Source organism: Penaeus japonicus, unplaced genomic scaffold (genome assembly GCF_977035675.1).
Source record: "Penaeus japonicus unplaced genomic scaffold, GWHDUDI00000001_assembly GWHDUDI00000035, whole genome shotgun sequence".
Taxonomy (NCBI): domain Eukaryota; kingdom Metazoa; phylum Arthropoda; class Malacostraca; order Decapoda; family Penaeidae; genus Penaeus; species Penaeus japonicus.
Genome location: NW_028234437.1, coordinates 2,695,437 through 2,712,936, shown reverse-complemented (window position 1 = coordinate 2,712,936; position 17,500 = coordinate 2,695,437). Strand labels below are relative to the sequence as shown.

The following is a 17,500-nucleotide window of genomic DNA, read 5'->3' as shown; positions in this document are numbered from 1 at the left end:
AGCTGTTCATCGTGATTTTCTTTTCTGGGGGTATGTTATAACTATGTTTCTACATTCCTTCTCCTTATAGTGCTAAAATTAATTTTGCCGAATTCATTTTATCTTTGATGCCCAGCAGTTGTTTGGATGGGAGAGGGGAGGTGCGTGTTGTGTGTATGTGAGTGCGGGTTGTGTGTGTAATGTGTATGTCGACATATTTATGCATATGTATATGTATGTGAATAATTATATGTATATTATATGCATATATATATGTAAATGTATATGTATATGTATGTATATATATATATATATACATACATATATATATATTGTGTGTGTGTGTGTGTGTACGTATATATATATATGCATATTTATATATGTGCATGCATGTATGTTTGAATTTATATACATTAATATATATACATACACATATGTATGTATACAAATATATATATGTATATATATGTATGTATGTATATATATATATGATATATATAGCGATATATACATATATAAAATATTTACATATGTACATACATATATATGTGTGTAAATATGTGTTTCCCTATGTATGTTTATGTATGTATATGCGTATATATATATATATATATATATATATATATATATATATGTGTGTGTGTGTGTGTGTGTGTGTGTGATATGTGTGTACATTTGTGTGTGCGTGTGCGTGCGTGTGTAATAGATATGTAAGTAAATAAATGTATTTTTATATACATATATACAAATATATGCAAAAAATTGGTATTTGAACGTACACACATGTATATTTGTATCTATCTTCTATATATATATTTATATATGAATATTTATGTGTAAATGTATATATATATGTATATACATATATGCATTTATACGTATATGTGTGTACATATGTATATATATATATATATTCATATGTGTCAATATGGATATATGTATATATATATGTATATATATTGGCATATGGAAATAAATCACCATAAATGTATATATACATGTGTATATATGTATATATACAGAGAGAGAACAATAGATAGGTAGATACACACAAAAACGCAATCTTGAACCTTATCTAGCTAGTTCTTAGCTCATAATATTTGACCATCCATGTACCAGTAGGTCTTCGAAGAATATATTATATATTATTTTTTTTCATTATTTTATAATGGTTAAATATGGAAAATAGAAATGTTAAAATACCAAAAGCATTCACATATGGCCACTATCACATATATAAAAGAGATAAGAAATCTCTTTGATGCACTTTATCTGAATCTCAATTAGTAAGCCAGTGAGACTCGACTGCTGTATTCAATTTTGTTCGTGTTCATTTTTCTTCTTTTTAGTCTTTAACCAACTACAAAAATCCCTTGCATACTGACTGCGTTGCCTAAAACACATTTGTTGTATTTCCACAGCCAATTTGCTCTTTAATAAAATAATTAAGAATGCAGACAAATACTGCCATACATACGAAATACATACAATATATTAGGCATGTCGAAACGCATTAGGTGTGTCTGTATGTGTGTACATGTATGTGTAATTCTCATGTGTTTTCTATTTATAACCTGCCATTACTCACATCGTCTAAATAAAGGCATACTTTATGATTATTTGAAGTTTATATGACATTGCGAGAACACTAATAGTTGCTGGGGTCTGTGGCGAGACTCTGTAAACCGGCGACTCGGTAGCTTGGGCTATAGGATGGCTTGAGGTGGGGATCACTGCTGCGGGATCACCCATGTTGATTGGGTGTCCGCACTAAGCTTGGCATCAATATGGCCACCCTTGGGGAGCCAGGGGCGTCCAGGTTGACTAAGGAGATGTGAACCGGGCCAGGGGGGAAACCCAGCAGCCAAAAGCACCCGTGTCGAGCAGTAGTGGGATCACGCCCGAGAGTGTGTGGCTCGTAGTAGCCCTGTCAACACAGGCAGACTTAGTCCTTTTACCCTTGGATACATTTTTTTCATCTGTTGCCAAACCTAGTTGATTTATAATGAAATCAACGACCTACAACCCTAAACAGTCGTCTCTGAATATATGTGGAGTCACGAGCGGAAAAGAAATAAATCAAAGTTTGTTGTCATTACGACAAGGAAGAAAATCGACGTTTGATTTCATTTAAAGTAAATCTATTATATGGATGCGTGAGATAGAGAAATGTCGGTTACATAGAAAAATGTTACTCCCATAAATGAAATTCAAAATCGTCTTATAGGACCGTCATTTATGTACTTGCTTCGGCAGTACATATACTAAAATTGGAACGATACAGAGAAGATTAGCATGGCCCCTGCGCAAGGATGACACGCAAAATCGTGAAGCGTTCCACATTTTTAATCGCTTACACTTCATTATTCTTACCTCCAATTTATATTGTTATCCATAAAGTTCTTAATTTCTAATTCATGAATTGTACCTTTCCGAACCAGTCCATGCGGCAGGCGAGCGTTCGAGGCTCGATATTCCCGGTACTGCCCGGTATATATTCCTTCTTTTCAGTAGCACTGCTTTCGCATATGCAGGCACCATTATTTTTATTTATTATTATTATTTTTTTTTTTTTTTTTTTTTTTTTTGGGGGGTGTTATAAACATGTTGTTTCTACATTCCCTCTCTTTATATTGCTAAAATTAATTTTGCCGAATTCATTTTACCTTTGATGTCCCGCAGATCGAGTTGGGTGGGAGAGGGGAGTGCGTGTTGTGTATGTGAGTGCGTGCATATATGCATTTATATATGTATATTTGTATATATACATTTTAATACGTGTATGGTTATATGTATATATATGAATGTACATATATATATGTATATTTATATATATATAGGTTTATATGTATATATATACGTATTTAGATATACGTATACAAATATACAGATACATACACACAAACACACACATATATCAATATATATATATGTATATATATATATATATATATATATATATATATATATATATATATGTGTGTGTATAGGGGAAATATGGTTATATATATACATAGGTACATATACATATACATTTACATATACCTATATACACATACATACAGCGCTATGGTTGATGCACCGGGATTCAATGACTAAAACAAATGTGCTGCACGAACATAACGGTGATAACAGCCGCGAGATTATGGTCGGGCCACACATGGCCTCTCTGGCCATGCGTTATTTTTGCTGTGTTTTCCGCTCTCTCTATCTACATATAGATATATACATATATATGTGTGCGTGTGTTTGTGTGTGTATCTGTATAGGTAAATATGGGCATACACAAACACCTCACATATATATATATATATATACATGTATGCGTGTAGGTTTATATATAAGTATAAGTAAATCAATCTTTATATGTGCACACATGCATGCTATATATTTTTATAATATATATGCATATATACGTATACATACATATATATATATAAATGTTTATATATATGTGTGTGCTAAAACTTTTATTTATATACGTATATTTATATATACATATATATTGAATGTGCATGGATGCATGTATGTGTAATTATCATATATGTGTTCTTATAACCTGCCATTACTCACTCTATCTAAATAAAGGTGATACTTTTTGACCCGGAGAGGTTTATTATTCACTACAAGAACTTTATCACTTGCTGGGGTCTGTGGCGAGGCTCTGTAAACCGGCGACTCGGTAGCTTGGGCTATAGGATGGCTTGAGGTGGGGATCACTGCTGCGGGATCACCCATGTTGATTGGGTGTCCGCACTAAGCTTGGCATCAATATGGCCACCCTTGGGGAGCCAGGGGCGTCCAGGTTGACTAAGGAGGTGTGAACCGGGCCAGGGGGGAAACCCAGCAGCCAAAAGCACCCGTGTCGAGCAGTAGTGGGATCACGCCCGAGAGTGTGTGGCTCGTAGTAGCCCTGCCAACACAGGCATACTTAGTCCTTTTTATTCATATATTCATGGAATTATCAGTTATAGTTTTCAATAACTTTTGCATCAACTGAATATAGTGTTACACAGTTTGTCTTATGAGGCATATTGCGTTCTTATTAGATGTACATGAATGGCGTATGCGATCACTTCTTATATCGTATCATTACATACAGCAACACACACACATACATATATATACTATATGTGTGTAGGTGTGTGTTTACATATTCACACAAATAATATACTTTATATATATATATATATATATCAATATATGAATATATATTAATGTACAAAAAATATATAGAAAAAATATAGCTATATATGCATTCATGGCACTTGTATGTATATATATACTTATATATATATATATATATATATATATATATATATATATATTAATTTATGCGCATTATCTATATTTATCTTCATTCTGTATCTTTCCACTACAGGCTGCAGGCTTCTAGTCTTTTCAGTCATTCCAGTCTTGCACCCTTGATTGCAGTTCTGGAACTCGACGTTACATTATCGAGCAATCTTGTCCTTCTTGGTTAGTTAGTCCCCATTCTGTCACCTCTTTCTTTCTATTTATCTATATATACATATATACACACCTTTGCTAACGAAATCCAGAATGTCTTTACGCTAATCTTTCACCAGTGTAATACCAGTTACAAAACTCTGAAGCACACCATGAAAACAGTCACCTATGAATATATGTTAAATCACGACATGAAAAGAGATAAATCGACGTTTGTTTTCTTTAGGTCAGGAAAGGAAATCGGCGTTTGATTTTCATTGGAAAAAGTATAATTTCCAGAGTAAATCGACTATATGGTTGCATGAGATACATGTAAAATGTCGGTTGAATTGAAGTTATGTTATTCCCATATATTAAATTCAAAATCCTCTTAGAAGACCCTCTTTCACGTACTTCGGCAGTACATAAACTAAAATTGGAATGATAAAGAGAAGATTAGTATGGCCCCTGAGCAAAGATGACATGCAAAATAATGAGGCGTTCCACAGCTTTAATCGCATATATATTATAATTATTTTCACCTTTAAGTTGTGTTGCTGTCCGCAAAGTATATGGCTTCTTAGAGTGACCAAGATGGTCTGGAGATGATTAATGACCGACATCTGTCTATGAAATGGAAATTGATGTGTTTTTCCACAATGTGTGTCCGATGATATCAATATACGCAAGCAACACTATGTATCATGTAATTAATGAAGTTATAAGATGTGAAAAACAAATCACATTATGATTGAAAACCGATAGTTAACTAATGAAATGAGATTGAGATTACTTGGTAATGGATGATATTTTAGGGTATTGATAACGCCACCAAAAATAGAGAATAGAATCAACATTATGTGGAAAAAGGTGACATGTCATAAATGACGTCACACAATCGGACCTTCGTGGTCAAGTGAGGGGCGATCGCACAAAGACGTGGTTACACCTGGAGCAAGGTAATATTAAGCAAACCCTAAAACGTCGTGTTCCCAATTTATTTTTCACTTATAAGAAGTTTGTCCTGATCTAAAATAAGACAGCTAATTAACGTCCATACCTTCGATGCTGTAATTTTTATTGATTAATTTCTAAAATAAATATTTCCTTTTGGGTGAGTCGGATGGGAGAGATATTCATTAACCCTAGATTTGGAATATAAAAGTGAGACACCAAGATAAAACAGTCGAGCCTTTTCTGACATATTTCCCTCATTTTCGTATATATGGTTCACTGTTTTTTCTTCTTCTGGGGCTATGTTCAAACTACGTAGTTTCTACGTTTATTCTAAAAAAAAATCTACTTTTGCCAAATTCGTTTTACCTGTGATGTCCCGCAGATCGCTAAATAGGTATGGTTGTGTGTGTTTGTGTGTGTGTGGGGGGGGGGGCAAAGGGAAGGAATGGAAGGAAGGATCGTAAGAGGACTTACAGTATGGAGATGTCAAAGATTTGATTCCTGGACCAGATTATAATACAATTTGAATGTACTGAATCACGTGCAAGTGCGAGCTAACGTATTGATATCCATATGTAAATGTTTGTGTGAGCAATAAGTGTGCCGAGTGAGTGAGTGTGTGCGTGTTGTGTGTATGGGTCTGTGCATATGTGTATGTATATTTTTACATACATCAATCTATATGTATATATAAAGGCAAATATATATACAAACATACATACATATATATTCAATATATGTTTCCTATACACAGTAGCAGTAGAGTAACGGCCTTATATTTTTCCATTATGCTTTATGAAGATAGTACATGTGCTTCTGCACAATTGTAAATATCAAACAGATTGTATCAGACGAATATTGTCAAATACATTAATACCTCCTAATTCAGCCTTAAACTGATAACCTCTTTGATCGTGAATCATAGTTTCGAATTCATTATATTTTGGGGAAGTTTTGTGTACCTCATTGTAGTTCACTGGATGTTTATTTTTTTTTATTATTTTTTTTTTTTTTACAAATTACTATACAAAACGAACACGCTCTATTGTCCTACTGTCGCACTATTGATATCAAATTATGCATTCGTCCAAACATTCCACATAGCAAATGATATATGAAAAAAATGTGTTAGTCAATTTTTACGATACTTCCATTACTATGACGAATTAATTACCTATTTCCCTTTAAATAGCAAGTTTCTTATACGTCAGTTAATGAAAGTTGTGATTATCCTGAGGTGGATATACCGCTACCGCTGTGTGTATGTATGTGTATTTTTGCGTGTGTATGAATGTATGTGTATGTGTTTGCGTGTGTATGTGTACGTGCGTATTCATGATTTCAATATAAACTTCCTTCCCATATAAGACGATATTTTCTGATTATGAGAGGTTTATAAGTCCTTCCAAGCACATTGATACTTGCTGGGGTCTGTGGCGAGGCTCTGTAAACCGGCGACTCGGTAGCTTGGGCTATAGGATGGCTTGAGGTGGGGATCACTGCTGCGGGATCACCCATGTTGATTGGGTGTCCGCACTAAGCTTGGCATCAATATGGCCACCCTTGGGGAGCCAGGGGCGTCCAGGTTGACTAAGGAGGTGTGAACCGGGCCAGGGGGGAAACCCAGCAGCCAAAAGCACCCGTGTCGAGCAGTAGTGGGATCACGCCCGAGAGTGTGTGGCTCGTAGTAGCCCTGCCAACACAGGCAGACTTAGTCCTTTTTCCAATCTAGATTTCTATAATTTTATAATGTTCATGCTTATCTTTGTTACAGTGTTGCATTATTCATGTCAATATACAAATTAACTCTCATCAGAGTTGGTGAGGAAGATGAGTGTTCGTCTCCGAACATTCCAGACATTGGAAATCTTTACCTTCTAGTTTTTCCCTTTTTTTCTTTTTATAAATCATTATTTGAGTCAATACTCAAACAAAACATTTGCCCTTATACGATTTAAAGTGCATATCCAAAATTAATAGTTTGATTAAATTTTGCTTGATGACGTATCGCAGGGACGGGGAGGACAGGTGATCCACCTGGCAGAAAGCTCTTGAGTTCGAGTCCCGCGCAGGATTCAAACATTTAACGGTTTTGCTTAAATAATGTATAATGTAAGTTATGCAACTATCCAATCATTTATAGCAAATACCAAAATCAAATTCAAGAAGTGCTAATACAATTAACATCTACATAGAAAGCTTTGGTAATATACATATACACATAGTTCTTGGAGCACAGAACATTCTCTGCTAATAGGAATGAGCTTATTCAGTTTTTAGTCTGCCATACACTCACCAAACCTTAGTGGTTGTAGTCATACATCATTTTCTCGTCGTACGAACAAATGTAGTCACATCTGTGACAAATCATTTTCAGTTATGATAATCCACATTATGACTCCTGCGAGTAGATGAACGGAATTTATTACACATGCACCTTTTTTCTAAGTTTGCCTACTGTTTATCTACCTGTAATATACCTTTACATTCTGCAAATCACTTGATAATTAAGATATTCATAAGAGTAAAATGAACGAATACTGATGGCTTGGCTTCGAACATCAGTCAGTCCCTTGCTACGTCTTAGAGAATGATTGCGTTAGATATTACCCAACAGTTATTTATTACAGTCTCACATTACAGTCTAGATATAAAGTAATGACGAATTGGTTAGATGCGATCAAAAATGTGGAACGCTTCACGATTTTGCGTGTCATCCTTGCGCAGGGGCCATGCTAATCTTCTCTGTATCGTTCCAATTTTAGTATATGTACTGCCGAAGCAAGTACAACATACTAGAAAGATTTTCTGGACCACATGTTTAAATTGCATCAAAGTGAAGCTGTATTTACTTCTAACTATTCCTGGCACTTACATCATTTTAGGCTGCCTGCAAGCAGTATTATACAAACTATAGGCTGATGTTACGAAAAAATACAATAATGAAGGGAAGTAATCTGTGAATCCGAACAGGCAACCAAAGAAAACGTTAGGGATAACTTTACTATTGTTACGCTTTCGTCAAGTATAGTTATCGTTGTTATCTTTTTACCTCCCTGTTCAGCCTAGATATAATCATGGGGCAAAATCCATTGCTAAAGGAAAGAATGTGCTTCACTGTTTTCCTTTTTTTTTAACAGTGAACGGGAGCGATAAAGAATGCTTTTGCATGAGGCTTATTCACATCTCATCAGTATCATTAATATTACCAATTCCCTTTTCGGATTAATTCCTGTCCATGAGTTCTTCTGTATGTTTATAAAATATATGTTAAAATATGCAAATTGCACAGATTTTGTGTTTTATGAAATATTCTTTCCACACATTATCAATACATTTGGAGAATGTAATACAACATCAACACCATAGTTACACCAAAGAAATAATTGAACAATCAAATATCTATTAACATAAAAAGAATAACCAATTAAGTTCACTATACTTATCACATAACACTAAATGAAGAGAGTCTTGCAAGAAATAACATACGGAGTATTAATGTTTGGAATGCAGGAAATATTCCTCAGATCATGGCGGTTCTATTCGCTAAAATAACAGTGATAATATTTATATACAATTTCAAGTACAAGTTTTCCTCTCATAATTTACTCAAGAAAGAATAAACCATCAAACATCTATTAGCGGAAAATGAATTACCTTATTATATATATATATATATATATATATATATATATATATATATGTATATATATATATATATATATATATATAAAAATCGTACATTAATATGCATTATCATAATAAGGTTATATCACAAAAAAGGAAGTTTTGTACGAAATCATGTACGAAATACAGGTAATACTCCTCAAAGTAAGGTATTTCTATTGGCAATATAATAGCGATACATTTTCCAAACAAGCATTACAATAGTTGAGGCTTATGTATCAATTTAAATTGTTATTATATCAGCTGGGGTCTGTGGCGAGGCTCTGTAAACCGGCGACTCGGTAGCTTGGTCTATAGGATGGCTTGAGGTGGGGATCACTGCTGCGGGATCACCCATGTTGATTGGGTGTCCGCACTAAGCTTGGCATCAATATGGCCACCCTTGGGGAGCCAGGGGCGTCCAGGTTGACTAAGGAGGTGTGAACCGGGCCAGGGGGGAAACCCAGCAGCCAAAAGCACCCGTGTCGAGCAGTAGTGGGATCACGCCCGAGAGTGTGTGGCCCGTAGTAGCCCTTCCAATAAAGGCAAACTTAGTCCTTTTTATTCTTATATCCATGGAATTATCAGTTATTGTTTACAGTCACTTTTGTATCAGCTCAATATAGTGTTACACCCTTTGTTTTATGAGGCATGTTACGTTCTTATTAGATGTACATGAATGGCCAACGCGATCACTTATTAGATCATATCATCACACATATACACCAATACCCACAAATATATATATATAACGTATGTGTGTGCGTTTACATATTCACATAAGTAAATATATACTTAATATATATAAATATATATCAATATACAAGACTAAAAAAAAGTATATATATAGCTATAAATGCATTTATGGCACTTGTATATATATATATATTTATATATTTATTTACGTACATTATCTACATTTGTCTTTATCCTGTATCATTCCACTACAGGCTGCAGGTTTCTACTCTTTTCAGTCATTCCAGTCTTGCACCCCTGATTGCAGTTATGGATCCCGACGTTACTTCATTGAGCAATCTTATCCTTGGTCTATGCCTTGGTCTTGTGTTACTCCCCATTCTGTCACCTCTTTCCCCCTATCTCTCTCTCTCTATATATATATACATATATACCCTTGCTAACGAAATCCAATATGTTTTTACGCTAAATTTTCATCAATGTACTACAACCAGTTACAAAACTCTGTGGTACACCATGAAAAGATCAAGATACCTACAAGCTAAAAACTGTCATCTATGAATATATGTTAAATCACGACATGAAAGGAAATAAATCGAAGTTTGTTTTCATTAGGTCAGGGAAGGATATCATTATCCCTCCTCTTCACAGTAATTAAAACTGCAGGTAAAAACGAATAGCCCTAAAACGTCACGTTACCAATTTAGTTTTCGCTAATATGTATATCCTGATCTAAAATAAGACAACTAATTAACGTCTATACTTTGGCTGCTGTTATATATGAATATATATATATATATATATATATATATATATATATATATATATATATATATATATATATATATATATATATATATCCCCTTTAGCGTGAGTCGGATGGGAGGGATATTAATCAACCCTAGATTTGGGATTTAAAAGAGATATACCAAGATACAGCGTTCGAGCCTTGACATTCTAGGCAATGCCCGGCATATTTCCCTTGTTTTCGTATATATCGTACACCGTTTTTTTTTGTGAGTTTTTTTGAGGGGGGGGGGTTAAAACTACGTAGTTTCTACATTTTCTTTCGTCATATTGCCAAAATTTACTTTTGCCTAATTCGTTTTACCTGCGATGATCCCGCAGATGGCAAAGATTGTAGGTTTGGGTTGCGGTGTGGGGGGGGGGGGGGGAGCAAAGGGAAGGAATGGAAGGAAGGATCGTAAGAGGACTTAGAGCGTGGAGATGTCAAAGATTTGATTCCTGCACCAGTTTATAATACAACTTGAACGTAATCAATCGCGTTCTAGCGTGAGCTAACGTATTTATATGCATATGTAAATGTGTGTGTGTGAGTAATGAGTGTCTACTGAGTGAGTGTGTGAGTGTTGTGCATGTGTGTGTGTGCATATATGTATATTTTTACACATAGATATAGATATGTATGTATATATAAAATCAAATAGATATACAACCATACATACATACTATACATAGTAGTAGTAGAGTAACTGCATTACTTTTTTTTCTATTACGCTTTATGAAGATAGTACATGCACTTATGCACAATTGTAAAGGTCAAACAGTTTGAATCTGGCGAATATGTTTCATCTACAAATATACTTTCTAATTTAGCCCTGAACTGATAGCCTCTTTCATTGTGAAATATGGTCATAAATTCATTATAATTTGGGAAAGTTTTGTGTACCTTCTTGTAGTTCATTTGATGTTAATAAATCTTTACAAATTACTATACAAAACAAACACGCTCCATTGTCCTTATATTGCACTATTGGTATCAAAATATACATTCGATCAAACATTCCACATGGCAAATTATATTGATAAAAAAGTTCGTTAATTTTTGCAATGCTTCCATTAATATCACGAATAAATAACTAATCTCTCTTTAAATAACAGGTTTCTGATACGTCAGTTAATGAAAGTGACTATCCGGAGTTGCATGTACCGCTACCGCTGTGTATGTGTATGCATGTATGTATGTGTATCTTTGCTTGTGCATGTATGTATTTGTATGTTTTTGCGTGTGTATGTGCACGAGCGTTTCATGATTTCTATATGACCTTTCGCAACTTCCTTCCCATATAAGACGGTATTTTCTGATTATGAGAGGTTTATAAGTCCTTCCAAGCACGATCATACTCGCTGGGGTCTGTGGCGAGACTCTGTAAACCGGCGACTCGGTAGCTTGGGCTATAGGATGGCTTGAGGTGGGGATCACTGCTGCGGGATCACCCATGTTGATTGGGTGTCCGCACTAAGCTTGGCATCAATATGGCCACCCTTGGGGAGCCAGGGGCGTCCAGGTTGACTAAGGAGGTGTGAACCGGGCCAGGGGGGAAACCCAGCAGCCAAAAGCACCCGTGTCGAGCAGTAGTGGGATCACGCCCGAGAGTGTGTGGCTCGTAGTAGCCCTTCCAATAAAGGCAAACTTAGTCCTTTTTATTCTTATATCCATGGAATTATCAGTTACTGTTTTCAGTCACTTTTGTATCAACTCAATATAGTGTTACACACTTTGTCTTATGGGACAAGTTACGTTCTTATTAGATGTAAATGAATGGCCAACGCGATCACTCATTAGATCATATCATCACACAGATACACGAACACACACAAATGTGTGTGTGTATATATATATATATATATATATATATATATATATATATATATATATATATATACATATATATTATATGTGTGCGTTTACATATTGACATAAGTAAATATATACTTAATATATATAAATATATATCAATATACAAGAATATATAGAAAAAATATAGCTATAAATGCATTTATATTTTTATATATTTATTTACGTACATTATCTACATTTGTCCTTATCCTGTATCATTCCACTACAGGCTTCTACTCATTTCAGTCACTCTAATCCTGCACCCCTGATTGCAGTCATGGATCCCGACGTTACTTCATTGAGCAATCTTGTCCTTGGTCTATGCCTTGGTCTTCTCGTGTTACTCCCCATTCTGTTACCTCTTTCCTCCTATCTATCTCTCTCTATATATATACACTTGCTAACGAAATCCAATATGTTTTTACGCTAAATTTTCACCAATTCAATACATCCAGTTACAAATCTCTGTGGTACACCATGAAAAGATCAAGATACCTACAAACTAAAAACAGTCACCTATGAATATATGTTAAATCACGACATTAAAGGAAATAAATCGAAGTCTGTTTTCATTAGGTCAGGGAAGGATATCATTATCACTCCTCTTCACAGTAATTAAAACTGCAGGTAAAGACGAATAGCCCTAAAACGTCACGTTACCAATTTAGTTTTCACTAAAAAGTATATCCTGATCTAAAATAAGACAACTAATTAACGTCTATACCTTGGCGGCTGTTATACATACATACATACATACATACATATATATATATATATATATATATATATATATATATATATATATATATCCCCTTTAGGGTCAGTTGGATGGGGAGGATACTAATCAACCCTAGATTTGGGATTTAAAAGAGATATACCAAGATAAAACGTTCGAGCCTTGACATTCTAGGCAATGCCTAGCATATTTCCCTTGTTTTCGCATATATCGTACGCCGTTTTTTAAAGGGGGGGGGGGGGGCTGTTAAAACTACGTAGTTTCTACATTTTCTCCCGTCATATTGTCAAAATTTACTTTTACCTAATTCGTTTTATCTGCGATGATCCCGCAGATGGCAAAGATTGTAGGTTTGGGTTGCGGGGGGGGGGGGGGTAGCAAAGGGAGGGAATGGAAGGAAGGATCGTAAGACTTTGACTTTGACGACTTAGAGCGTGGAGATGTCAAAGATTTGATTCCTGCACCAGTTTATAATACAATTTGAAAGTAATCAGTCGCGTTCAAGGGTGAGCTAACGTATTCAGATGCATATGTAAATGTGTGTGTGTGTGAGTAATGAGTGTCTAGTGAATGAGTGTGTGCGTGTTGTGCATGTGTGCATATATGTGTATATATATATATTTTTTTTTTTTCACACATATAGATATGTATGTATGAAAGCAAATAGATATACAACCATACATACATATTATACATAGTAGTAGAGTAACTGCATTGCATTTTTTCCATTACGCTTTATGAAGATAGTACTTGCGCTTTTGCACAATTACAAAGGTCAACCAGTTTGAATCTGGCGCATAATTTGTTTCATCTACAAATATACTTTCTAATTTAGCCCTGAACTGATAGCCTCTTTCATCGTGAAATATGGTCTCAAATTCATTATTATTTGGGTAAGTTTTGTGTACCTTCTTGTAGTTCATTTGATGTTAATAAATCTTTTCAAATTACTATACAAAACAAACACGCTCCATTGTCCTAATATCGCACTATTGATATCAAAATATGCATTCATTCAAACATTCCACATGGCAAATGATATTGATAAAAAAGTTCGTCAATTTTTGTAATGCTTCCATTAATATCAAGAATAAAAAACTAATCCCTCTTAAAATAACACGTTTCTGATACGTCAGATAATGAGTGTGACTATCCGGAAATGCATGTACCGCTACCGCTGTGTATATGTGTGCATGTATGTATGTGTATCTTTGCTTGTGCATGTATTTATTTGTATGTTTTTGCATGTGTATGTGCACGAGCGTTTCATGATTTTTATATGACCTTTCGCAACTTCCTTCCCATATAAGACGGTATTTTCTGATTATGAGAGGTTTATAAGTCCTTCCAAGCACTATGATACTCGCTGGGGTCTGTGGCGAGGCTCTGTAAACCGGCGACTCGGTAGCTTGGGCTATAGGATGGCTTGAGGTGGGGATCACTGCTGCGGGATCACCCATGTTGATTGGGTGTCCGCACTAAGCTTGGCATCAATATGGCCACCCTTGGGGAGCCAGGGGCGTCCAGGTTGACTAAGGAGGTGTGAACCGGGCCAGGGGGGAAACCCAGCAGCCAAAAGCACCCGTGTCGAGCAGTAGTGGGATCACGCCCGAGAGTGTGTGGCTCGTAGTAGCCCTGCCAACACAGGCAGACTTAGTCCTTTTTCCAATCTAGTACGTATAGATTTCTAATATATTCATCGTTTTTAAATGTTCCTTATCGTTATTATACTGCTACATTATGCTTGTCAATATACAAATTAACATTCATCAGAGTTGGTGAGGAAGATGAGTGTTCGTCCCCGAACATTCCAAACACTAGAAATCTACGATTTTTTTTCTCACTAATTATTTTAAAGTCAGTAATCAGAGCACAAGCCCTAATACGATTTAAAGTGCACATACTTTATGACTAGTTTGACTAGATTTTGCTTGTTGACGTATCACAGAGAATGGGAGGTGCGGGGGGGTAGGGAGGACAGGTGATCTTCCTGGCAGAAAGCTCTTGAGTTCGAGTCCCGTGCGGGATTAAAACATTTAACGGACTTATTGAAACGTAAGTTATGCAACTATCCAATCATTCATAACAAATGCAAAAATCAATTTCAAGGAGTGATAATACAATTAATTTCTACAAATAAAGCTTGGGTAATATATATATGCACATAGTTCTAGGAGCACATAACATTCTCTGCCAATAAGAATAAACTTATTCAATATTTAATCTGCCATAACTCACACCAAACAGCAATGGTCACAGCAATATACTATTTCTTTCTCGTCGTACTAACAAATGCAATGATGCCTATATGACAAATATTTTTCAGTTATGACCATCCACATTATCACTTCTGCGAGACCAACGGAATTTATTACAGTTTTTTTTCTTTTTTGTTTTCAAGGTTTGCCTATTATTTATCAACCTATATATTTACCTTTGCGTTCTGCAAATCACGTGATAATAAAGATATTCACAATAGTAAAATAAATGAATAGTCACTGTTTGGTTTCGAACGCAAGTCAGACCGTTGCTACGTCTCAGAGAATGATTGCGTAAGATATTACCCAAAAGTTACTTATTACAAAGTCACATTACAGTCCAGTTAGAAAATAATGACGAAATGGTTAGATGCGATCAAAAATGTGGAACGCTTCACGATTTTGCGTGTCATCCTTGCGCAGGGGCCATGCTAATCTTCTCTGTATCGTTCCAATTTTAGTATATGTACTGCCGAAGCAAGTACAAGCATCTACCAAGATTTTCTGAACCAGATGTTTAAGTTGTATCGAAGTAAATACGTACTTATTTTTATCTGTTCCTAGCACTAAAATTATTGCAAGCTGTCTGCAAGCTGCATTACAACAAAAGGCTGAAGTTATGAAAGAAAGACAATATTGAAATGAAATCGTCCGTTAATCAACAGAAGAAAACGATAGGGGTAACTTTACTGTTGTAACATATTCCTCCCGGATAGTTACCCTTTGCTACCTTTATACCTCTGTATTATCAAACTAGAGATAATTTTGGGACAAAACCTATGGCTCAAGAAAATACTGTACTTCACTGCTTTCCTTCATATATTCTTTACAAGGGAAAGGAGAGAACATATATCTTTGTCATTATCATTGACATTGCCATTTCCCTTTTCGATTTTATTCCTGTTCATGAGCTTCACAATCGTTCGTTCTCATATATGTGTGTACTCAAAAATATACATACATACATATATAAATATGTGTATATATAATTGTGTATGTGCACACACATATATGCATACATATGTATATACACGTATATATACATGTGTATATATGTATGAATGTATGTAAATATATTTATAAATATATGCTAAAATATATAAAATGGCCAGATTTCTTGTTTTATTATTTATTCCCTCCCCACAAAAATATTAAACCATCAAACATCTATTAACGATAAATGAATTACCCAATTATAAAACAGTGAAAAATCGGACATAATACACATTATCTCAATAAGGTTATATCTAACCAAATAAAGAAATATTTGCACGAAATCATATACGAAATAAAGGTAATATTTCTCAAATTATGGTATATTTCTATTCGCTAATATAATAGTGATCATATTTTTATACAATTTCAAACAAGTATTGCAATAATTGAGGCTTATGTATAATTTCAATCACTCATTATATCAGCTGGGGTCTGTGGCAAGGCTCTGTAAACCGGCGACTCGGTAGCTTGGGCTATAGGATGGCTTGAGGTGGGGATCACTGCTGCGGGATCACCCATGTTGATTGGGTGTCCGCACTAAGCTTGGCATCAATATGGCCACCCTTGGGGAGCCAGGGGCGTCCAGGTTGACTAAGGAGGTGTGAACCGGGCCAGGGGGGAAACCCAGCAGCCAAAAGCACCCGTGTCGAGCAGTAGTGGGATCACGCCCGAGAGTGTGTGACTCGTAGTAGCCCTGTCAATACAGGCAGACGTAGTCCTTTTTATTCTTATAGTCATAGAATTATCAGTTATACTTTTTCATTCTTATATTTATGGAATTATCAGTTATAGTCTTTCAATCACTTTTGCATCAACTCAATATAGTGTTACGCAATATGTCTTACAAGGTATGTTACGTTCTTGTTAGATCGTATCATTACATATATACACTAACAAACACACACGAATAGAAACATATGTGTATATTTATGTTTATATATGAATACATATGTGTTTATATGTGCACATATATAAATATATATCATATACATGTACATCAATGTATATAAGTATGTAAATATACATACAAATATACAAAATATGTATATAAAATATATACATATATATATACATAAATATATAGCTACATATGCATACATAGCATTTATATACATATACATA

General features: G+C 34.9%; 11 non-coding genes across 11 annotated transcripts; 9 read left to right on the top strand and 2 right to left on the bottom strand.

Annotated features, from left to right (window-relative positions):
• Positions 1-1,636: 1,636 nt before the first annotated feature.
• Positions 1,637-1,934, top strand: LOC147467515 (signal recognition particle RNA). The gene has a single exon (XR_015190529.1).
• Positions 1,935-2,219: 285 nt separating this feature from the next.
• On the top strand, positions 2,220-2,326 carry LOC122253667 (U6 spliceosomal RNA). The gene has a single exon (XR_006223264.1). It is a non-coding gene; the product is annotated as a U6 spliceosomal RNA (small nuclear RNA).
• A 1,296-nt stretch (positions 2,327-3,622) lies between these two features.
• On the top strand, positions 3,623-3,920 carry LOC147467514 (signal recognition particle RNA). Its single transcript, XR_015190566.1, has one exon.
• Positions 3,921-4,838: 918 nt separating this feature from the next.
• On the top strand, positions 4,839-4,941 carry LOC147467513 (U6 spliceosomal RNA). Its single transcript, XR_015190556.1, has one exon. It is a non-coding gene; the product is annotated as a U6 spliceosomal RNA (small nuclear RNA).
• A 1,867-nt stretch (positions 4,942-6,808) lies between these two features.
• Positions 6,809-7,106, top strand: LOC147467512 (signal recognition particle RNA). Its single transcript, XR_015190569.1, has one exon.
• Positions 7,107-8,067: 961 nt separating this feature from the next.
• LOC147467511 (U6 spliceosomal RNA) lies at positions 8,068-8,174 on the bottom strand. The gene has a single exon (XR_015190549.1). It is a non-coding gene; the product is annotated as a U6 spliceosomal RNA (small nuclear RNA).
• Positions 8,175-9,314: 1,140 nt separating this feature from the next.
• On the top strand, positions 9,315-9,612 carry LOC147467510 (signal recognition particle RNA). The gene has a single exon (XR_015190580.1).
• A 2,282-nt stretch (positions 9,613-11,894) lies between these two features.
• LOC147467509 (signal recognition particle RNA) lies at positions 11,895-12,192 on the top strand. The gene has a single exon (XR_015190572.1).
• Positions 12,193-14,489: 2,297 nt separating this feature from the next.
• Positions 14,490-14,787, top strand: LOC147467508 (signal recognition particle RNA). The gene has a single exon (XR_015190568.1).
• A 973-nt stretch (positions 14,788-15,760) lies between these two features.
• LOC147467507 (U6 spliceosomal RNA) lies at positions 15,761-15,867 on the bottom strand. The gene has a single exon (XR_015190548.1). It is a non-coding gene; the product is annotated as a U6 spliceosomal RNA (small nuclear RNA).
• Positions 15,868-16,802: 935 nt separating this feature from the next.
• On the top strand, positions 16,803-17,100 carry LOC147467506 (signal recognition particle RNA). Its single transcript, XR_015190534.1, has one exon.
• The last annotated feature ends 400 nt before the right edge of the window (positions 17,101-17,500 follow it).